Here is a 24751-nt window from a genome sequence, read left to right on the forward strand (position 1 = left end):
GCTAATGAAGAGCATGTAAAGCAAGACAAGAAATCCAAATAAAATCTTTTGGTTATAATATCTATATTTTGGAGATGGGGGGAAAAGAGAAGTCGGAAAATGGGTAACCAAAACTAAGTCCATTAGGAGATTATAGCATCAAAGAAAGCATAGGATAGGTGTTTCACTGTAATTCATTTATTTCCTCCTCTTATGAAAAATTAGGATTGATATAAACAGTTATACTAAAAGGAACAATGATAAATTAAAGGAGATCTTCATTCTAGAAGCATAAAAAGACCAATATATCTGGGGATAGGGGCAGGGATATGGAAGAGAACATCAACCCCTTGGATGTTATAGTAACAGGTCTTACCAGAACATACCAAAAGTTTTGTGACTTTTTAGGTAAAGTTTTGATGGACATTTTGCAATTTTTATAGTGCTGCAAATCAAGTAGGACCTCGACTTTGTTTCATTTATTCATTCAGAAATTATTTATAATAATTATTTATTGGGCACTTACTATGAGCCAGGCATTCTTCCAGGTGTTAAAGTTACAACTGTTGAAAAAACAGACAAAACTCCTTGTTGTCATGTGGATTGCATTCTAGAGGGGGAGACAGATAATAAACAAAAGAAATAAGTAAACATATTGTATGCTAGATAGTAATAAAGGAAGGGTTATAAGGATAGAGTATGAGCTGGAATTTTTAAAAAGGTGACAGAGAAGACCCTACTAAGGGGTCTTCTCTGGGTAGGGAAACACTGGGTACCGATATTGTCCAAATTATATTGTTATACAGTGTGCATGTACAACTATGTAGCAAGAAATCCCATCATTATGTGCAACTATAATGCACCAATAAAAAAATGGGAAAAAAATGAATAAATCTGAAAGAGGTGAGGAAGCCACTAGTGCAGATACCTGAGGGAGAGCATCCCACAGCAAGGCTCTGAGGCTGAGGTGGTCCTGGCTATTCAAGGAAGCCAATCAATGTAGCTGGACTGAGGGAGTGAGATGTAGGCAGGGATAGAGGACTGAGAAGTAAAAGCCCTTGGAAGAACTCGAGTATATAAATGGCATTATCTGACCTGAATTCTAACATTCTGGCTGCTGTTGTTAAGAACTTTAAACTAAAGTAGGAAAATCAGATAGGAGGCTATTGTAAACACCTGGGCAAGAAAAATAGTGACTTGGACCAGGCAACTCTGACAGTTTTACGACTTCTCAGATAGCTACCTTTCTGTTTTTGTTTTCCTTTTAGTATAACCTACTAAAGTGGGATAGAAGAAGGGATGAGAGATTGTGTGTACAGCAGAAAGAAGAATGCAGAACTCAACTCTCTGGTTAAACAATTTTATGAATTTTCACATTTATCTTTAGCTACACAGAATAATATGTATAATAAATAAAAGTATAATAAATTTGAACACCTAGGTGTGTTTAAATACTTACATCTTCTAAATGATTATAGCTTCAATTAAATGTTTTTTTAAAAAACTTAAAACTATTATCATTGCTGTCAACAAACTTATAGTAGGCCAAGGTAACATTAAAAGAGCCCAATAATTTATATTAAAGACATGATCAATATTTTTGAAATGTAGAATCACTAAATAATGATTAGTTCTGAAAGACGTAATTGTAAGCCTTCTACTTTTTCAATGCTATAATTAAAACAAAAATGAAAGTGAAACTAGAGTATACACAGAGACCTGAGTCACATCAGGACACACAATTAGCTTCTCTTAGGAATCTGAAACTAAAGCCTCCATTTATTTGCTAAAGATTAAAAGGATAGACTGATTTTTTTAAAAAATTTTAAAATACACAGGCAACTAAGTCAAGTCAAATGTTGATTCAGAGAGAAGAGGAGTCAACACTATATCAATACTGTCCTAGATTGTAGAGTACCTCGCTGTTTACACAGCACTTGTACTACCTTTATTTCATTTAAATCTCACAATAGACCCATTCATATCACTATTCTTCATTTACAGATGAAGTCTTCAGGAGGTTAAGAGGTTATCTGAGGGCATTTGATTAACTAGCAAGTGCCAGTACTGGAAATGGCACCCTCACTTCCAAGTTCACTGTGTTCCACACTGAACCAAGCTGCATTCTCTTCCAGATAGAGAACTGGGGGTAGGGGAGATGGTTTTCCCATGTGGGAATTATCTAGGTGAGCAAGCCAAAGGAGTAGTACCTACGGAAAGGCACCAGCTTAGGAATAACACCTTCTTGTCCCCATACTGTTGACCCAATTTAATGTTGGGAAAACCAAAAAAATAAGTACACACTTATTACACATGAGATAATGGCTCTACTTATTCAGGGGTGGTTTGCAATTTAGACTTACCTGAAACTTCTTTCCTAGTCCACTTTAGGGTTTGCTTGATCTCCTTGCCTGCTCTTTAGCCACTCCACCAGAGGGCAGGCAGGGCAAGAAGAAGAGCATTTGTAATTGGTTTGATTAAAAAGTTGGAAGAAGAAAACCTACGTCATTATTTTAATTTAGGCTTTGGAGTCTTTCTAGATTTCAGTTATTTATGTGATCTTTGCCACCATTATTTTAGGTGGCAAAGATCCTAGAATAAATAATGCAGTAAAATGATTTCAGAAAAAAAAAATGATTTCAGAACTGTAATCCAAACAATTCAGGAGGCCGAGGCAGGAGAATCACAAGTTCAAGGCCAATCTCAACAATTTAGCAAGACACTATCTCAAATTTAAAAAGGGCTGGAAATACAGCTCAATGGTAAAGCACCCATGGGTTCAATCCCCAGTAACAACAACAACAATAAAAGGATGAGAATGATAGTGAGGGTGTGGTGAGATACGTATTTTTATATATTCTTAGTATAAATGTAAATTGGTATCATTTTTTTTTCTGGAGAGAAATCTAACCATTAGAGAGATTATTCCTCACTCAAGAAAATCAGAGTAATATCTTACTAACTTGGAACTAATTCTTGTTTTTTTTTTCCTCGAATCAAGTGAATTTACACAGAAAATTCAGACTACGTGCCATAGTTACAAGAAAAAGCAAGTTTTCTGCCATCTCCGGCCCTCTGCAGACTTAGTGGATTGAAAGATGAGGGTCCCTGCCCCAGGAGAGAAAGTAAAGGTTTTAATTCTCACTATTCTGGGGAAAATTCAGAGCATATACTGATGAAAAGAATTGGAAGTATCTGCATGCCTGTAGATCTGTCAAGATCACAACATCTGCCTCATACCTAGAGGAGAGGGAAGCAGAATCTTTTACAGGTTCCAGCAGCAAAATATATGGTGCTGACCTGAATCCCATTCTTCCAAACTCTTCTGGAGAGAACCAGAGGGCTCAGGTGTTTCCACACCCAGCAAGATATCATGATGGGTCTTAACAACAGACAGGGGCTGGGGTTGTATCTTAGTGGTAGAGTGCTTGCCTAGCATGCATGAGGCACTGGGTTTGATCCTCAGCACCACATGGAAATAAATAAATAAATTACATGAAGGTATTATGTCCATCCACATCTTTAAAAAAAATAAAGAAAGAAAGAAAAAACACAACAGTCAGGCATACATCTTCAAATTACATTACTATAGGCCAGACCTGGTCTAACAGGTCAAATACAACATCTGTCCCCAAATTCAATTTTTACAGTATAACAGAACTTCTTGATATTGCTTATTACTTGAAAGCTACTAATTTCAGCTAAATTAAGAGACAATCTGGTAGCAAAAGGAAAAAGTCTCATTATAATAGGAATTTGCATAGAAGGCCTAGGCTCCACAAAAAAAAAAAAAAAGACATTTTTTTAAACTCTCCTAACTATATACCCATCACAATTATAATAGAAACTAAGAAGAAACTAAAACACCCAATCAAGAATATGGTGTAGGAGATTATCAGGAGGGGGAAATAGGAGAGGGAAATAGGGAAGTTGTTCATGGGTACAGCTTCAGTTTTGCAAGACAAAAAAAATTCTAGAGATCTGTTGCACAACAAGGTGCACATAGTTAACACTACTGTACTATAGACTTAAAAATGATTACGTTGGTGAAAGATGGTAAAGAGGGGAGCATGCACCCATTAACTAACAAAAATAGACAATGTTTATCCCATAATAAGTTAAAATACAGAATACAGAGAAGTTCTGGATAAGCAGACTATAACCCTGTCTTTCCCACTGAATGCATATGTAAAATGGACAGAATAAATGAGGCAGCTCTAAAAGTGAAATGAAATGGATTCAATCCCCAGCACTAAATAATAATAATAATAATAATAATTTTTAAATAAAATCACAGCAAGCAGACTGGGAAAGAAGACCAGATTTTGAAATCATGCTGACAAGCAGGGAGTTTCCCATTATCTTTTCCCTCCATTATCTCTTGAAACCTGAAGCCCAAACCAGGCAAGGAAAAAGCCCCAGATGAAGTCTTGTAGTTCTAAACCAAGGAGTAAGAAAGGAGATCCCTAATGCTCAGAGAAAACAGGAGAAACATCTGTTTCCTTTTTTCTCTCCCCCATTGTCTCATTCCTACTCATCCAGGCAAACCAGGAGCTGCAGCGGTGGCAGCCACACAGTGGCAGGAGCAGGGAGTCCCAGCTGCCTAAAACTCAGAGAGATGAAAGGTTCACTGGAAGCCAGTTTGGAGTTGCAGGGAAGGGGATCACAGTATCAGAACTGGAATAGTGGACCTGATATGGGCACACTGCCCGACAGACAGCCCAGATGGATTTGTCACATGTCCCTGGAAATGTAAATCTAAAACTCAGAAGAGCGGTTCTGACTAGGGGAGGGTTTATGAATCGTCAGCACTTAGAAGTTAAAGCTAAATACTCTAACCATTTTCTCCTTATTACTGAGTGACAGCTAATCACTGAGAATTTCTTGTAGCATTCTTTAGTATCTATCTGCTCCATTGAAGAAGTAAACAACAAGGCACATTAGGCCAATTCTAAAAATCAGGGCTATGGTACCCATGGAAATATAAACAGGATTTCATTTTATTGTAGGATCCAAGGCCTGGCTGCTAAGACAGAGATCTTCAGATTTTGCTTGCTTGGTCCCTAAAATAAATTTGAAACTTTTTATATTCCCTCAGACTTTTTAAAATCGTAATCTAAACTTTTTTTATTGTAAATTTAGTTAATGGCATAGGATATGATTTCTGATGTATTATAATATAGACATTATTTAAATTAAGCTACTAAATCACTCTTAAATATAACCAAGAGAATATAGTCAGGCAGGGTGGCACACCTGTAATTCTAGGGACTTAGAAGGCTGAGGCAGGAGGATCATAATTTGGAGGCCAGCATCAGCAACTTAGTGAAACAGTGGATGTGAAAAAGAAGGGGGGCGTGGAAAGGGAAAGAGAAGGAGGGGGGAGGGAAGACAAGTTAAATACCATATAGGTCCAACATTCACCATCATCTATTTTATTTTTTTTGGTGTATCTGGATATGGTATTAGGGATTAAACCCATAGGTACTCTAACACGGAGTTACATCCCCAGCCCAGTGAACTTGCAGGTCTCCCTAAATTGTTAAGACTAGCCTCAAATGTGCAGTCCTGTCTTGTTCTCCAAAATTGCTGGGATTACAGTGTGCCACCATGCCTGGTGACCATCATCCACTTAAAAATATGTATATAAACAAACCTTTCTTTATTGTCAGAAATTTTACATTATTTCTTTTTCTCCCTGAACTCATATTTTCATTCCATCCTCCCAACAAAATTATATCCTAATCCTAATATGTGTGTGTGTGTGTGTGTGTGTGTCTGGTGCTAGGGATTGAACCCGAGGCCATATGCATAGGAGGCAACAACTCTACCAACTGGTCTATATCCCCAGCCCTCATATGCCATATTTTGCTACTTGAAATATTTTATTGATCACTGTATCACAATCCTTTGCAATAAAATATGCATAAAAATTGAAATAGTCTCTGGTTCTATACTGCTGTCATTTTTTCTTTTGCATGTAGCTATCATAACTTATTATATGGATAAAATTGATCAACCAGGATAAATAGCACATTTAGCTAATGTTAATATACATCATTAAAATTTTATTGTAAATTCATCTTGAGAGATAGTAGGGACTTTTTTCAATTAGTTTATGTAACTGTGAGTTAATAATAATTATTGCTACATTTAGACTTTTATTTCCATTTTATTCTTTCGCAATGTTAGCTCTGAAAAACTTATTCACGTAAAAGAATAATTAAACAAGAAAGAGTGTTATTACAGCAATGACTTGCAATTATACTCGAATACCTTCAGAGTTATGAGTAAAATCACATGGTAACGTATTATCAAAAGTTATCTTTTAATAACTCACCAACTGACCACTCAGTTAAAGTTTCTCTTTTACTTTTACTGAAAAGAATTGAAAATCTCCTGAGTTTTAAAAGGACTTGTTACTCAGTTATTTTAATTATTCCCCTGCTCATTATCCACTCCAATTATTTTAATTGTCTTTTGGTTTGGCACTTAAGAGCTTCTTCCACCCCAAAGTAATATGCTGCAGAACTATCTTGAATTTCCTAAGGTGGTTGGTGGAAGGGAGGAAATTGAGCAAAGGAAAATGAGAGAGGAGAAAGCAGATACTGCAAGGGTGTCCTAAGGCAGATAAGCTCAAAGGAGAATGTGGAAGTCCAAGATTCAGAAACTGATTCCAGTCAATCTCTCACGCCCCTTAGAAATTGTGGTATATCCTTAGTTGATTTAAACTAACCAATATTTCCTTTCTTGCTTCATAATCTACTTTTTAAAGAAAGACAAAAAAAGTTGAAAAACTGCAATAAATGCAAGAGTATTTTTGAAAAATCTAGGAAACATCAATCTGTCCCATGGGGTAAGGAAAACTCCTTAGGGAATGGGGCTGAAGAGAGCAAGAGGAGAAAAGAGTGGCTGGTATCCATGGGTGGGGTAGGTCAGGAATGGAATACTCACCTTTACTCTCACAAAGTGGTAGAAACTTGAGGTCAGATCTCTCCTTCCTGAATCAGCACCCTCGGGCTGCATTCGCTCAACAAAGTTTGGGGTTTTTTTGTTTGTTTGTTTGTTGCGGGTAGGGGGGCACTTTCAAATCAGCATCTCCATGAACCCCAGGGATACTAGGATCTTTTCACTTCTTTACACTTCTTATCTTCAAGAAATTATACCAGCTGATCAGGTCTCAAGTTCTTCACTAAGTTTCTCTAGCCCACCCATTAAATCCCTCTGCTTCCCTGTAAGGACTTTTCCAAGGATTTCTCTCCACACCACTGTTCCCTATGCTACCATCCACCCAAAGCTATGTTTATCTCATTTCTGCAGACATTATTCCATGTTTTAAAATGCAGAGTGTACCATGTCACAGCCGATGCTGCAAATGGGTTACACAGATGCCCAAGATAGCTAATTCTTCCTTCAGCCCCTTAGAAATTCCAACAGAAGGGCTAACCTAGGCACTGAGAGGCCACAGTTTGGACACCTCTAGGCAATGAAAAGCTTCTTTCCCTGTGGTGGACAAATGTTACTTTATTTTTCTATGTGCCCTGGTTCAAGTATGATGGGAATTTATTATTTATTATGCTATAAATTTATTTATCAAATTGTGAACCAAAACATCTAAGTAGAATTTCAAATGTACTACCTAAAAGTTGCATCTGGCCTGTAGACATTTTTGATTTGGCAGAAACACTGTTGACAACTTAAAAATAATAATAACTTGTTTTCAACATTAACAATTTTCAAATAGAAATCTAGATATCTGGTTTCTCGTTTAAAAAAAAAAATTGACACTGAGCCATATTCTTATTTTGCAACAGTCAGCTGGCAATGCATAACAGCTTCCCCCAAGACAGAGTGCACCCTTTCCACATTCCCTGCTTTCTTTCACCTACGTTTCTTGTCTGCCCCTCCCTACACCCATCACCACTTGAGATTCTCCCCCGTGCACTAGAGTACAATCTGCCCTCACAGAGCCTTCACTCTTAACATGAGTACACAAAAATACTCGAAGCTCCTGCTAGCTCTGTAACAATATCCTCAAAAGCAAAAAGTTTCAGATGTAATTTATTTTTACTCTAAAAATAATACATATGCAATACAGAAAATTTAGAAAATGAAATGAAAGAAAAGCTATTAAATCACCAGTGATTTTGCTACCTAGAGACAATCATCATTAATACCTCAGAATGCATTTTGTTTTCCTGTCTTTTTCCATTGTTATATTCAAGGCTATGCTAGTAGTTTGGGTGGGTTTATATTTTTGTACACATTAAAGCCATTAGTATTTTGCTTGGTGCTTACAGCATGGGATTTGCTTAGCAATTATGATTTCCTGGAAATAAAAATCACCTACTTATAACTTTTTATTTAATGCACTGTTACATATATTGAAATATAATACTTTAATTTATTTAAAACTTATTATATGCATTGGCCTTGTAATAACATTTGGAACCGGTATGAGCTTCTCAGAAGGCATATAAAATGCTTTGAAGCTTAGATAATAAAATCCATGACTTGGGTCTGGTAAAGAAGAGTATGCTGTGACTTTTGTTTTCAGAATTTCAAATGTCTATAATAGTCCACTTCAGATGACTATCGATTAGAGGTGGACTGTAGTTGTACCATGCAATTTACCCATGTTTGTACATAAAAATACTTGAGAGACAGCATGTTAAATGATGAAAGTAAATACAAAACAACCCTTGTTCCATCCCTCTGATACCCAGGAACTAGATTAGCCTCTAGACTTCAAGAAAAAAGAGCATAAATTGATCAAGATTAAGTTTCTAGCCATGCTTGGTGGCACCTGCCTGTAATCCCAGTGGCTCAGGAGACTGAGGCAGGAGGATCATGGGTTCAAAGCAGCCTCAGCAAAACTGAGGCACTAAACATCTCAGTGAGACCCTGTCTCTAAATAAAATACAAAATAGGGCTGGGGATGTGGCTCAGTAGTCGAATACCCCTGAGTTCAATCTCTGGTACAAAAAAAAAAAATTTCTGTCATGTTTCATTTTAGCCTTTCTACTGGAGTATTATGTAGAAATTAAGATCATAGATTATATATAGAAGAATATGATAAAATTTCTGGATGCCCGAGTTTTTGGAGCTTTATCTTGCTTTGCCAGCTGTTTCTTCTATGAAAGCAAGGTCACTTGGGACTTGGATTTTTTCCTAGAACTATGGTGTGAAAATAAAAGTAAAATTTCTAAAATCTTTATAGAAATTGTTGATAATGGAACATAAACAGTAGTTATCTCTTCTCTTTTAAATGTAATTGATAAGTTTTCAGAGATTTCCAGATGCCTCTGATAGCTGCAGAATAAGAAAAGAAATTATGAATTTTTTAAAAAATCATTCTTTTCTGTCCAAGAAAATTACAAAGTGTCAGGAAAGATTGTTGTTTGAATGTGGTCTATTATTATTATTATTATTATTAGTTATATATGACAGCAGAATGCATTTCAATTCATAGTACACATATAGAGCACAATTTTTTCATGTCTCTGGTTGTACACAAAGTGGAGTCACACCTTGAATGTGGTTTTTTATGGTCAATTTGAGATTATTTTTAGGCCTTTGTGCTGTAAATAGTAGCTTTGACAACATTAAAAACAATTCAAACAACTGTCATAACTAATATCATTTTGAAGTTACTCCAAGTTGTGCTTTTCCTGCTTGAACTTTTAAGCATTGATTATTTTAACATTCACTTAAAGAATACCTACTGTGGGAGCTGGGGCTGTGGCCCAGCCGTAGAGCGCTGGCCTCGCACATGTGAGACCCTGGGTTCAATCCTCAGCACCACATTAAAAAAAAAAAATGGATAAGTGAAGGTATTGTGTCCAACTACAACTAAAAAATAAATATTTTTTAAAAAAAGAATGCCTACTGTGTGCCAGGCATTACGCTAAGTACTGAGAGAAAATGGTAAACAAGAAATAGTCCTTTTCCTTGTTTTAGTCTAGAGAAAGACAATTACATTTCAGAGCAATGATAAAGTGCCTTTCAGAGAAGGAAGTATCAAGCTTTGAAATTCACAACAGGAACATACTGGTGCAAATCAAACTGCAGAAGTGAGAACAAATGAAGAAAGTATGTGATAGCCAAGTCTTAAAATCAAGAGTTTCTCACGTGAACAGGTAATGAAAGTCATTTCAAGCAAAAGATACATATGTGTGGAGTTATGGACATGTGATAAGAAGGCAAGGCAAGTTTAGGGAAGTAAAATTGTTTCAGCATGACCAAGAAGTTAAGTTGCAGAGAGGAAAAGAGTGCTGTCAGATAAGGCTGAATTGAAGGACAGATGTCAGATAACAAAGAACCTTTATGTTCTGCTGAAGATTTGAGTTTTATTTTGAAGGCAATGGAAACTATGGAAGATTTTTTAATGGTACAGGGCCATGATCAGATTTGTGTTTTTAGATGATCACTTTGTTAGTAAAATGGAGAACCAGTGCTGGAAACAGACTAGTTAGGAAGCTGGTGCAGGCATCCAAGTAAGAAATGGTAATGGATGCACCTATATGGTGACAGGACAGAGAAAAATGAATGTAAGTGAAGATATTTAGAGTCAGTAACACCTGATAACTTCCTGCATGTGAAGAATGAGGGACTTTCTGGTCATGGTCATCATAAATGCTTGTAAGAATATTGAATTGCCTCACGGATATAAAATTCTTATTTTGAGTACTAAAATAGCAAATTGAAATCTTTCCATCCTCTTGAGCTTCATGATCTCATCTGAACATTTAGTACATCTTTTTCCGAACCATGAAACCACCATTTGCTGAGAAGGTGACAAAGAAACAGAGATGTGGTTCTTTAGAATTATAGCAATTTCACATTTCTGCCACCACAATCTACTACACCTATTCATCCACCCACCTCCTGTCATTATTAATAGCCTTTTGCTTTCTCAATTTTCCATTCAAACCTAATCTTTCAAAAATGGGCTGACCACCAAATTGGGCCAGTCACTTTTATAAGCAATCCTTACAGATTTTCCGCTTTCAGTTTTTTTTAAAAAATAGAGTTATCCTAAACGCCCTAAGATATGGTTGAGTAATATTATCAACCTTCTTAAATGCATCAGAAGGAGGCAAGGGAATTGTAACACAATATGATTTTATATTTAGGACTTAAGTCATACACTATGATAGATGTTGTTTAAAATGTTCTCACTAATATTAATTTGCATACTTTCGAATCAAATGGGAAAGGTATTGTTCATTAGATTTTATAATGTTGTAAAACAACACTCAATTAGTGGGAAACTTTTGCAACCTTATTGAAAAAGTTCATTATCATATGAGACATATTAAGAATGCTTTTAACATGAAACTTTTTCTCCTCCATATGTCCTTGAATTCAATGTTAAATTATTGTTGCTATAATAAAACAGAAGTCAGTGACCAGTGGCATTTAATGGTAGAAGGAATGATGGGAAATAGAATTTGGGAAATTCCTAACTCCACTAACAATTCCACAAGATATTCAGAATTTCCAAGACAGAAATTTAGACCTTGGTTTGTACAATAGATGAGTTCTTGTAATTTGAAATTACAGAAGAAACCATGGCAAATATTTTGCTCAATTCCCTAATATTAAGCAACCAAGGACTAGCGAATTATCTGATGTAACCAGTGTGACAAAACTGGTTGGTAACGGCCCTAGAATCTAGGTCAGAGCTCTTCCCAAGCTCCCGCTTATCTTTTCCATGAACTTATCATCAAATTAGTTGAATCAGAGAAGTTTCAACCAGAGAATTATTTTTCAAAAAGTTAATAACCAGCCGTTAAATTATACTATATTTTATAAATTCTGATAATTATACCTCTATTTGGTATACTTAAAGGAAAATATATTCAAGCAATTACATCTGTCAAATTTGAACTAAAAGGCTTTGTAGGTTGTGTGGGAACATAGTCTGAATTGATCAAAAGAGTGAAGTTAAAAATACTTCAGAAGAATTTTTTCTTTGGAGTAAATACGAGACTAGGCTGACTGTCTCTCAGAGACATTAGGGATTGTTTTTCAGTAACTGAATTTGAAGAATTAATAAATCAGATGTCTAAGCTGAGTTTTTCTATCTTTTCCTGCATTAGTGAAGTCTAATGCCCAGTCAGCTTCTCTCAAATTTGAATTTTGGAAGTCCTAATAAAGGTGTAATTATAAAAAATCTCCATCAAATGGAAAGAAGGAACCTGGAAGAAAATACCCAAGATTTTCAATGGAGCACCAAAGAGGGACTTTGTCTGTCTTTTGACCTCATTTTTCTCTTTCATCATCATATATTATAAAGAGAAATGAGATTGTCATGCTAAGCATGTGATATACAAAAGATTTTGGACCTGTGGTTCTTGGTCTTCATGCATAATATTCAAATGTGGTTACTTGATTCTTGAATGCTGAATTCTTTTTTACAAATTTGTCTTGAGAATGAGGAACATTTGGCTGCTCAAAGGTATTCATTTTCATATGCGCTGGGTGGAGCCCATACCAAGGAAAGTTCAATGCCACAAAACAATTACTCAAGCCCTGTGGGTAAGCCACTGTTATCCAAGAATTAGGCTATTCATTGAAGAACTTACCTTCTGAGTTCTGGTCCTGTACTAAAAATTCTCACAAAGTGGTGACTACTCCTAGTCAATAAGAGAAGGGAACTGACATTTGAGCACCAGCGCTGTGTTTTACATGCTTCCTCATTCTCACAAAAGCTCTGTAAAATATGCATTACCCCACTTCACAAAAGAAGGAACCAGTTCTGGGAACTGAAGAAAATTTCTCTCAGTCACACAACCAGAAGACTGGTCCGTCTAGACTCAGAATTCAAGCCCATTCCACTATACTCTGTTCTTTCCCCAATTGAAGAACAGCTACAGGACCACAGAATCAATGTATATATTTAAAGTGAAAATGTATTGTAAAAATCCAATGTCCTTTGGATATAAAGAGACTTGACTTTGCTATGATTGCCAGATTATGCCTCTGTGCATTTTATCTGTAAAATCTGCTGGCTATCCTTTAATTCAAAGAGCCAGAAGAAATTTCTAGCTATGATTAACTAACTCTAGGGTGAGTGTTTAAGACATGCAATTTAATGAACTGGGGAACATTTGCTTCACAGCCATCAAACCAGACTTAATCCCAGCTTCGTTGCATTGAGATTGTCAGGTGCCAAAAGGAGTGATGACAAGGACCAAGGCAGATGTGATGACAAATTAGCAAGGGAGCCTGCAGGCCAAGAAAGAATCAGAAGGCATTTGCAGCATACATTCAAATATAATTTCAAGTCATCCAATGTCGTTGACTGAAAAAGGTTGTTAGAAAAGGAGCCCTGTTTTAACTGAAAGAGCCACAAAGACAAGACAGCTGAGCTCCCAGAAGGATCTGGTTTTGTCATCATTAACTTCATTGCTGGCTAAACATCCTGGGCTGGTTTTCACATGCAATGGGATCTTGTACGATGGAACATTAGGTCATGTCCAGTTTTCCAGAGCTAGTCAAGTATGTTCTACATTTAGAAGAAAAATTTCTGGGCCCCTGTCCCCTTAAAAGGCCACAGGACAGCCTAGGGTCAGTTAGAATAACAATGTCTTATTTTTACATACCACATGCAAACTGCCTCTAGAACTAAATAGACTACATTTTCATATTACTCAACTTGGAAAATATCAGTAGCACAGTGTTTGAATCATAGTCACAAAGATGAATATGAAAGACCTGCCTAACAGTGAATATTCACACACATTAGGGTACATTTCATCAGGGTGAACTATCTCCCAATGATGACTATCATGAAATGCAATGGTGTATTGAAGGGCCCCAAGAAAAAAATGTGTTACAATATAAATGTGTAAAAACCAAAAGATTTTTTTTAACCAAAAAACAAAGGATGTACAAAAAGTATTTTTAAGTGTGAAAAAAAAGTTCACCATCATATTCATAACCAAAGTTGTGCCAAATAAAACTGTAATAAGATCTGCTTTCTAATACTTAAAAAAAAATGACACTCTTCAATGTAGGAAACAGTACTTTGAGATAAGATTTCTCATACTCGGCTAAAAAAAACTGTAAATTCTTATAAGCTCTTTGGAAAGTAATTTACCAGTATATTTCAAACATCTTAAAATGTTCATACTGCCTCAGAAAGTAAAATGCTATCGGAAATTTGAGGGTGGGGTCAATTTGTTTTAACATTTAAGTTTGAGAACCACTGCCCTAGACATTCTCACCCACTTTCCTGGCTTAATGACCACCTGCTAGAGATTGACTGTTTATGTGACCCCAAAATTCACACGTTGAAACCAAATCCCCAATGTAGCAGTGTCTGAGGTGGGGCCTTTCAAGGGTGATTAGGTCATGGGGGACTCTGAGAACTCCTTGTCTGATTGCATCATGTGAGATTACAGCAAGAAGGCTCCAACTATAAGCAGGAATTGAGCCCTCATCAGGCATGGAACTGCTGATGCCTTGATCTTACACTTCCTGCCCCAAGAACTGCGAGGGGAAAAGTTCTCTCAGGGGACCAGCCTGAAGGCAGAAACCAGCAAGCGGAACCAATATGCCAGTGACCTCCGATAAATCCCGCCTTGATCAAGAGCTGAAGCTGATGGGTAAAGCCTTGCTACGGCAGCTTGTCCGCATGAGGTGCTGGACCAGCACAAGGTGAAGGAGGATTATTGCATATTGGGCCTGAAGATCGAGTATCTCTTAGGCGCCTGCAGACCCAGGTCTTTAAGCTGGGTCTGGCTAAGTCCATCCACCACCGGTTCCTGTCCACCAAGGCTGTCCTGCCTGTGTGCTTCCCGTCAGCACAACATCAGGGTCCACAGCGGGTGATGAACTTTCGCCCCTTCATTGTCCGCCTGGCCTCTCAGAAGCAATGGACTCACATGGGGGATGGCCCCCAAGCCAGAGGAAGAGGAAGAATGCCAACAAGGGCTAGGGTGGGGTCTAAGATGGAGCCGAGGAAGAGAAAGATTAAGCCCGCCTCTCTCCTCCTGGGCTGAGAACTATTTTGTATTTCAGTCAAATAATAAAATAGGATAACACTTTTTTAAAAAAAGAAAAACTGAGAAATAAATTTCTGTTGACTATAAGCCAACCAGTCTATGGTAATCTCTTAAAGCATAAGAGTGCACCAAGACACCATCTCTAGGCAGATGAGACCTAAATCAATATCTGTACTCCAGATGAATTTTCTAAATTCCAAGTTGATATTTCCAAAATAAGCATGTTTACAATTAAGTTCAGATATTTGCACCCCCAATCTTCTCTATCTCCAGTGATCCCAATCTCTACAAATGACACTATCATTTCTGCTCAAGTGGAAAAAAAACTACATGTCATCTTTCACTCCCCTCATTCTCTTCCCCTTCATCTACATATCCAATAAAGGACTATTTCCTAACAACATAAGATATTGCTATGGGTCAATGTGTTTGCTCAAAATTCATATGTTGAAGTCTTAAAATCTTATGTGGCTCTACCTGGGGTCTTCAGGAGGTATTTAAGATCAAATGGCTAAATGAAACCATAATTCTCAATCCTATGGGGGCCCCAATCCCTTAGGTTTGAGAATTATAAAAAGAAGAGTGCCCCTCATTCCCGCTTCTCCACATCTCTCCTTCTGTCTCCGAGATTCAGCAAAAAGATGGTCATCTGAAAGCCAAGAAGAGAGCCCCTACCAGAGCCTGACCCTGCCTGACCCTGGGACTTCCAGGCTCCAGAACAATAAGAAAATTAGTCAATGTTGTTGAAGAGACTCAATCTATGACATTTTATTATGGCAGTCCATGAAGATTAAGACATATCTATAAACTGCTACCATCCTTGGATAGGCTATCATCACTCATTTCTTTCTTTATTCCTTCCTTCCATGCATCCATCCTTCCTTTCATTTGAGACAGGGTCTCACTAAGTTGCTGGCCTCAAATTTGGAATCCGCCTGTCATGGGCTCCCATATAGTTGGGATCCCAGAGTGTGCACTGCAGTGCCTGGCTACCTTCAGCTCTTGCCTGGGATACTGCGATAGTTTTCTGTGTCCATCTAGATCAGTCTCACTCCTCTTTAGAACTTTATCTAAACCCAACTAGAGGGATATCATTATGTTAGGTTTCTTTTTAAAATCATTCAAAGGTTTTCCAATGTCTTTTAAATAATGCCCAAATATTTAACATAGATATATCAGGATGACATAAGAAATATTAATTGGTGGTCCCCAACCCCACTCCAGGATACTGACTCTTGTCTTTCCTCATCTAACTGTTTGCTGCCCTCAGTATTTCCATGGCCTCATCTGCATCCTCCTAGTCAGCCTGCTGTGAGAGTCACTTTTTGGCTAATATGTTGGAAAATATGACCTCTCCACAGCCCACTTACCTGTGAATCTGTGCTCAGGTCCAATTCTTTAGTACCCCATGGAGGATTTGCATATACTCCTACTCAGGGAGTATACGTTCTTCATTTTTCTAGTGCTCAACTGGCTATTTTGTTGTTGTTGTTCAATTTCAAGTTTCTCTTCTTGGGTTTCTTTGTAGCATCCTCTTCCTGTCTTTGGGGAGATGCCTCCTAGCTTACAGTCCAAGTGGTGGAGGGTTGAAGGCTGACATAGTTTTTTGGGATTACAAACACATCAATTAATACTTTACAAACAGCCCCCAATACATTGGCTAAAATGTCTTGTTCTACTTGGCCTCTCTGTGATGCTCTCCACTCTCTCTAAGTCATTAGGTGAAAGCTACGCTGACTTAGTTCCTTGAATATACCAGGTTCTCTCCCACCTTTAAGGCATTGCACAAACTGTCCCATCTACCCAGAATACTTATTATTTTCTCTTCCCTTGGTGTATTCATCTATCATGTCTCAATAGAAACATTGTATCCTAAGGAAGAATGTCTTTGACCACTTTTATATAAGAGAAGGCCTCCTGTTACACATTCCCAGCATACTCATAATTTCTTTCAACTTGTAATTTATGAACTTATACTTACTCACAATTATTTATTTAATGTCTATTTATGTAGTGGAATTTAAGCTATAAACCCCAGGTGTCTCTTTTGTTCTGTAATGGAATCTCAGTGTCTACAACATGCTAAGGGTTCAAGAAACATCTATGACTGATGACAAGGTTAAACTCTTTTTGCATAGATTTCAGAATTGTTTTTCCATAGCATCTAAGACTGCAAAAAATGGTTTTTTTAAGTGTTCCACTTGCAACTACTTTGCTAAGTGTATCAGGATATCATCAATACCATGTAACCAATTCACATTTGGAAATAAATTTGCTTGCTTATATATAACCTATATACCTAGCTTAAGTTTCTTTCTTTGTTCTTTTTCTTTCTTCTATTTATTTATTTATTTATTTTTAGTTTCTGGAGATTGAAACAGGGACCTGGAACGTGCTAAATGGGAAGTAGGCACTCTACCACTAACCTTCATTACTGGCCCATTAGTTTAAAATGTTTTACTCCATCAAAAGAATTTCATTAAAAAATGAATGAATAAATAAATGCATAAAATAAAGTTATGTCTAGGCAGGGAGAGGTGGCACATGCCTGTAATCCCATAGGCTCAGGAGCCTGAGTCAGGAGGATCACAAATTCAAAGCCAGTCTCAGCAATTTAGCGCAGCCCTAAGCAATTTAGGGAGACTCTATCTCAAAATAAAAAATAAAAAGGACTGGGATGTGATTAAGAGCTCCTGGGTTCAATCCCCAGTACAAAAGAAATGAAATAAAGTTATGTATAGCCAGGCATGGCTGTATATGCCTGTAAGTCCAGTGAGGCAGGAGGATCAGAAGTTCAAAGCCAGCCTCAGCAACTTAGTGAGACCCTGTCTTAAAATGAAAACAAAAAGGACTGGGATATAGCTCAGTAATAAAGCCCCACTCCCTGGGTTCAATTTCTAGTACAAAAAAAAAAAAAAACTCATTGTTCTTAGAAAACTCAGGCAACAGCTTTAGAATGAATTCAGTGTATATATATGAATTCAATCAAGTACAGTTACAAGTAAGAAAATTCCATTTCTACATAGATTTCACTTGAAAAACCCTCCTTTTTTCAGGGAGAAAAAACATAACTTTTACATTAAGTTTGGAAGAATAATCTAGATGTTTATTTCCCTCCTTCCTTTCATTCTTCCTTTATTCAGAATTTGAACCCAGGGTTTCACACATACTAGGTAAGTGATCTACATTGAGTATATCCTCACCCCTTTTTAAAATTTTATTTTGAAATGGGTCCTACTAAATAACTAAGGCTGGTCTCAAACTTGTGATCCTACAACCTCAGCCTCCCAAGTAGCTGGGATTACAGGTGTGTGTGCCACTGTGCCCATTCTCTACAGGTCTTTGCACAAAGATATCTGCAAGATTCTGATTCTTTAGTTGGTTTGGGGTTAACTGAAACCATTACAGTATTAATCCTAGTCCTAGCTTTTATTGTCCTCTCTTGCTCTTAGCCTACATAATTTTTCCTTCCCTAATTTATGCAACCAAGATGTACTTCCCAGTTGGCTGGAGGAAAGGTGAAGGAGGATAAGGGAAAGATAGCTCTCAGGGAAAGAGTTGAGCCTTTAGCATCTCTTAGGCAACCTGTAATGCTGATTTTCCTACCATATACCTTCCCACTTTTCCTTTTAGACAACTCAATAGAAAATACAAAGTACACTTGACTCTAAGTCATGCTGGGAATGACACTAATAGATTTATGTCATCTTCAAGACAACCACGGTTGAACCATATTAAAGAAATAATTTAGCTAGAGGAGTGATTGAAGTCTCAATAGAGAATCCATCCTACTAATCAACCTCCAGACCTGAGTCATCGAGTCCACTTTACTAGCGCCAACAATATATCATCTTCACTTGGATGTCAAACCCAACAGGTTTCAAATGGACCTTATTATCTTCCTCCACAAACTGGTTTCCCTTCTTAATTTCTCTGTGTGAACCAGTGCTACAATCTTAATCTTAATCATCCAAGTTTACAAGCTAGGATGACTCTCTTTTCTCATCCTCTCAATACAAGTACAGCAAAGAGAGAAGGACCTAGAACCTACTCTCAGTTCTACACACTAATGTGGGTTAGGCACTGACATCAGAGTTGTCAAGGTTAAGTCCAAGGTCCTTGTGAGTCACAACACCCTGCAGCACTTGTTAAAAATGCAGACTTCCAACCATACCTCAGACCTACTGAATCATGGTTGGGTTGAGGAATCAGCATTTTAAATTAGATCCCAAGAGGACTTTTAAAGCCAACTAAAAAGAATCAACACTCTAAAGGAAATGACCCAATTACAGAAAGACATAGCATGGAAGAGAAGCAGGTGAGTAAGATACCCTATCCAAAGGGCACAATTGAGATCCAAGAGGAAATGATGGAGTCCCATGCAGGAGGGTGGAACCGAGACAGAAAATCAGAGTAAATTGCAAGGTTCATTACTTCTGAACCCATCTTTTAGATTCATACATGAACAGTATTTGCCAGAATAAGTCAGGAGAGACTCTATCTCCCCAAAGGGAGGACCAACCAGAATAAGGTGTGCCAGAGACTAGTTCTGAGAATTAAAGCAATCACAAGAGAAACAGTAGCAATTCAAGTAACAATGTTACATTCCAGGGTTATCACTTCTGGCTAGATCCCCACTCTGTTTGATAACAAAAAGCCCTAAGGAGCAATGCAGGAGACTGATGGGGAGCTTGGAGGAATGATTCAGGGCTTCACCTGTGTCAGTCAGGATTTGGTCGCCAGAAAAGAAAGCCTTTCTAGATACTTTAAAGTCAAAGGAATTTAAAGATGGTCCTTGTCTTAGCAATATTTCAATTTAGGTTGGTTTGACTGGATGATTTTTCAACTCTAAATAGGTGCAAAAGTATCAGCAATCAATAGAAATCATACTTCATATTTTGGGATCTCTTTCTGGATCAGTGATATGCAGTATGATACTCCCTCCTGATGGCTGAGCAGCAGGCAGCAAACGCCAGCTCCCAAGTTAGCCATGTGATCATGAAGGTAAACAACAGGATATTTATAGCATACTGTGTTGCCAAACTATGATGAATGGTGTACAGTAGGTTAGCTGTATTAAATGCATTTGCGACTTAACGATATTGCAACTTAAGATGGTCTTATTGAGATGTAACCTGATATTAAATCTAGCAGCATTTGTATAATTAGTCAGCTGCTTATAAAATTGTTGGAAAGCCTGGGAAATCAAGCCCTGAAATTCCAGGAATGATCAACAGAATTGCCAACCAATGTAGCTATTGCCTGTGCTAGGTTCAGAAAACTGGGGAATAATCAAAAATAAGGAATAATCAGAATGAGGAAATGCCCCAAATGCTGGTTCCAGGCACACTGCCCAGATCCATGCAAGCAAAACAGCTGTCACTGGCACTCACAGAAGTAGGCCACCAGACCCTGAGGCCTCTGCTACATTGTCATAGAGAAAACTGGAGCCTCCATGTCCCTGCTTGCCAGTGTAAACAGTAGATATGACACCTCTGTCTCGCTTCTGCCATCCAAATATCACATTCATATGTCTGTTTGGCAAAGGTTGGGTCACATGCAGAATCTGAAGGAGTTTGGGAAATGGAAGCTTCAGCTGTCTATCTTACAGCATGCTGCAAAGAGAAGAGGGGTGTAATGGTGGTGTGCGACAGACAGGATCTCTCTCTTGGCACCCTATTAAGCTATAAGCTTCTCTACAAGATTGGAAGCTCTCGGAGGCCAGGTACCTAACAGCTGTTTCATAAGCCCCAGCACTCAACAGAACATCTGACAACTAAGTAGCAGAAGGAAGGAAAGAAGGAAGTGAGCATGAAAGGAAGAAGCTCTGGACAAGGTCATGACAGAGACAACAGGTGGAAAGCATTAGGAAACTTAGTTCTGATGGTATTTAAAACCTAAGCTAAAAGGAAGCAGGAGAGATACCAATGATTCTTACTTCCCAGTAGCTTTTTTGGTCTGGTTTTCTTCATTTCCGTGTCTGTGAACTTAATATGGTTCAAATTCTTTCGGTCTGGGAAAAATCGATTGTCTTCTAACTGGTGCCATGCCCAATCTCTCCTAATTCTTCCTCGTTCTAGTCCATTCTACACACTGATCCCTGGACTGAGTTTCCCAAAAACAGTGTTCCTCAAACTTTTTACTTGAAACTACTTTCAAAATGAATTTTGCAAAGGTTTGTATCCTCTTGCACATTACTAAACTGACATTTAAAATTTCTCATCCAAAGTTAAAATACTTGCAAGGGATGTAACTCCCAATGTGCTATAAATATTGTCATTTTAAAATTTTAAAAAAATATATATAGTAATTAAAAAACATATCTAATAGAATCTAAATATCACATCATGTATTTCTTTAAACTGCATGATCAAGCTGTTCTTTAGTAGAGATTTTGCATCTTTCCTTTCTCTCTGAGCTCATATTTCTATTCTGCTTTCACCAAAGAATTTCATTCTATTATGACATATTTTAATTCCTGAAAGTCTTTGGATCAATTATCTTAGTTATCATAATGAAAGTATATATATCAAAATTATATGCTTAATTCCCGTGACAAGGAAGCTAGGTTTAAAATTATTCTAGATTGAGTTATAATTTTGATTATTATTAGCATAGTATTGATAAAGGCATGAATATATTATAAATTTTGATAACTAATTATTAAACAAAAAAGTCAGTTTTTATTTTAAATGTCTCTCTGTTGAGCAGGATGAGCCTGGTTGGTTTTGTTCAAATTAGGCCAAGAATTTGTAGATAAAAATTGTTTACTGCTAAATTAAGACATGGTTCAACCTCAATTTTATTCCTCTGCCTTTGTTTTATTATTCATGTAAATGCTGAGGATATTTGTTTGCATAAGTAAGTAGGTGGAAATAGAAGCAATACCTTCTATTCTTTGTACTCTGTCAGAATCATGACAAAAATCTTGAGGCCAACTAACATCAAATTTTATTTTTTTAAGTCTGGGGCTCTTTCTTAGTGGTTAGAGCAGTTGACTAGCGGGTGTGAAGCCATGAATTCAAACCCCATCGCCACACAACAAGTTATTTTTAATTATCTTTTCATCTACAACTCAATTCTAAAATTTCCTGTGATTATATTGAAAGCAAACTAAGAAACCATCTAACTTCAAAAGAGTTTGTTACTCATTCATTAATGTGACTCCTTTCTCAACACCAATACCAATCACTATACTATGTTTCTAATTATCGCAGAAACTTTTCTACCCTAGGGACACTGTAGTCAGATTAGGATGATGTGAGATAATGGGAGAATGGTATGTGAAAGAAGATATGGAAAAGATGTGTTCTCAGGTAGGTCAGTTGAAAGAAGGGCAAAGAGGAAATGAATATCCAGAATTTGATTCCCCTTAAAACTCTTCTTATTCTTGATATCCTTTATAAAGTGTTCATATACCACACTAGTTTGAAGACCACTGTGTGTTATTTCTCTATTAGTATAAAATACTCATAAACTGAATGTTAAAAGAATGAGAATGACTAAACATTTATTTAAATGTCAACTGGTATATTTGTATTTTTTAAGAGCTTACAATTAGTGTAAGCAACTTAGCAAATTGTAAAACCTCTATATGTTGCCAATTTCTTTGATGTTAGGAGTAATGGATATTTTTATATTTTTAAAAAGTTGTCATTAAATCAACAGTGCATCTTAAAACTTGAGGAAATATGCTTCTATATAACGGGAAAGACAGGAGCAGACTGGTGTTCTATTGTTCTTGGTCCTACCATTACATATTCAAACTTCCTCCGAAGCTTAGTTGTCGTCCTAAATGTGCCTAGGACCCCTGTTCCCAGGCTTCTGCTCTAGAGGTGCCCAGCCATAATGTCTGTGATTCAGATTCAGGGATCCTTAGATCAGTCTTTGGGAAGCATTCACTAAAAGGGAAAGTATGTTGGAAAATTCATAAATTGCAATTTGTAGTAGTGATTCATAAAATGAAGAAGTTTAGGGTCTATTAAGGCTCAAGGTGAGTGCACACACTGTGAGTTCAGCATTCATTTGCATCAGAGAAGCATATGATGCCTGTAGTGATATCTCCCAAGATCTCTGAGATCCTGAGGTGAGCCCAGAGACCAATGAACTTGCCCTGTGCTCCTGGTCTATGGGCTCTCCAGGGTAGGTCCTTATAAAGAACTCAGATTTCCAGCACACTACAGCAACACAGCCATATCAATGTTTATAGTAGCTCAATTCATAGCTAAACTATGGAACCAATCTAAGTTCCCTTCAACAGATGAATGGATAAAGAAAATATGGTATACATACATAATGGAATATTATTCAGTCTTAAAGAAGAATGAAATTATAGCTTTTGCCAGGAAATGGATGGAACTGGAGAATATTATGCTAAGCAAAATAAGCCAATCCCAAAGAACCAAAGGCCAAATGTTTTCTCTAATGTACAAATGCTAGTTCATAATAAGGAGCCAAAATAGAGGTATTTTGGACTAGACAGAGGGGAATGAGGGAAGGAGAGGGGATATGGGGGTCAGAATGATAGTAGAATGAATCAGACATTATTAACCCTATGTGCATATATGATTACATGACCTGTGTAACTATATCATGTACAACCAGATGAATGAGAAGTTATACTCCATTTATGTATGATGTATCAAAATGCCTTCTACTGTCATGTATAACTAATTAGAACAACAACAACAAAAAAGAACTTAGATTTCCCCCATTTATGGATGGAGTACCGAACTGATGGTGTTAAAATGTATCTGTATCTTTTTATTTGTTGGAATGATTATTTCTTTGCTACATGTGCAAGATAAAGTGTAACTACAATATGAATTTATTTTTTTTTTTACTTTTTATTGTTGAAATTTTCAAACATATGCAAAAATAGACTGGTACAATGAATCCCATATGTCTACCAATATATGACTAATATTATTTCATCTATACTCCCCAAAGTACTCTCTTCTCCCTTCACTGGGTTATTTTAAAGCAAATCCCACATCCTTTCATCTTTATTATTCCAGTATATATATCCTTTTAAAAATGACTTTTGGGGGGGAAGTAGTACTAAGGATTTATACATATATATACTTTTTTTCATTTTATTTAATTACTTATTTATTGAGACAGGATCTCACAAAGTAACTGAGATCCTCACTAAGTTACTGAGATTGGACTTGAACATGTGATCCTCTTGCCTCAACCTCCCAAGTCACTGGGATTTTAGGTATACACCATCAAGCCTAGCTCCTGGCTTAATTTTAAGTATACCATTATTTGCACATTCAAAGAAGGGTTCTCTTCAAAGAATCATCTTAAAATACTATCAACAATGCTAATCTTTCTTAAAACATTTTTGGAATATATCTGATCAGGATTTCTTTCAAGTCTTGCTATGTCCAAGTCTATCTTTGCATATATTTCAAGGCTATGTATCCCAAATTATGACCAATCTTCACTCTTCATGGCTACATTTGACTTGAAAACAACCATAAATATTTTAGGAAAAAACCACAATGAATAGTGAGAATAATCAGATGGAACAGTAATGATTTTTTTTTTATTTGTTTTGTTACTTGGAAGTGAACCCTGTGCTGTCTACACCCCCCAGTCTTTCTTCTTCTCCTCTTCTTTTTTTTTTTTTCTTGAGACATGGTTTTGCTAAGTTGTCCAGGCTTCTCTTGAAAATGTGTTCTTCCTGTTTCAGCCTCCTGAGTAGCTGGAATTATAGCTGTGCTCCACTGTATCCAGATGCAGTACTATTT

This window comes from Marmota marmota, unplaced genomic scaffold (assembly GCF_001458135.2).
Source record: "Marmota marmota marmota unplaced genomic scaffold, marMar, whole genome shotgun sequence".
In the NCBI taxonomy this organism is placed as follows: domain Eukaryota; kingdom Metazoa; phylum Chordata; class Mammalia; order Rodentia; family Sciuridae; genus Marmota; species Marmota marmota.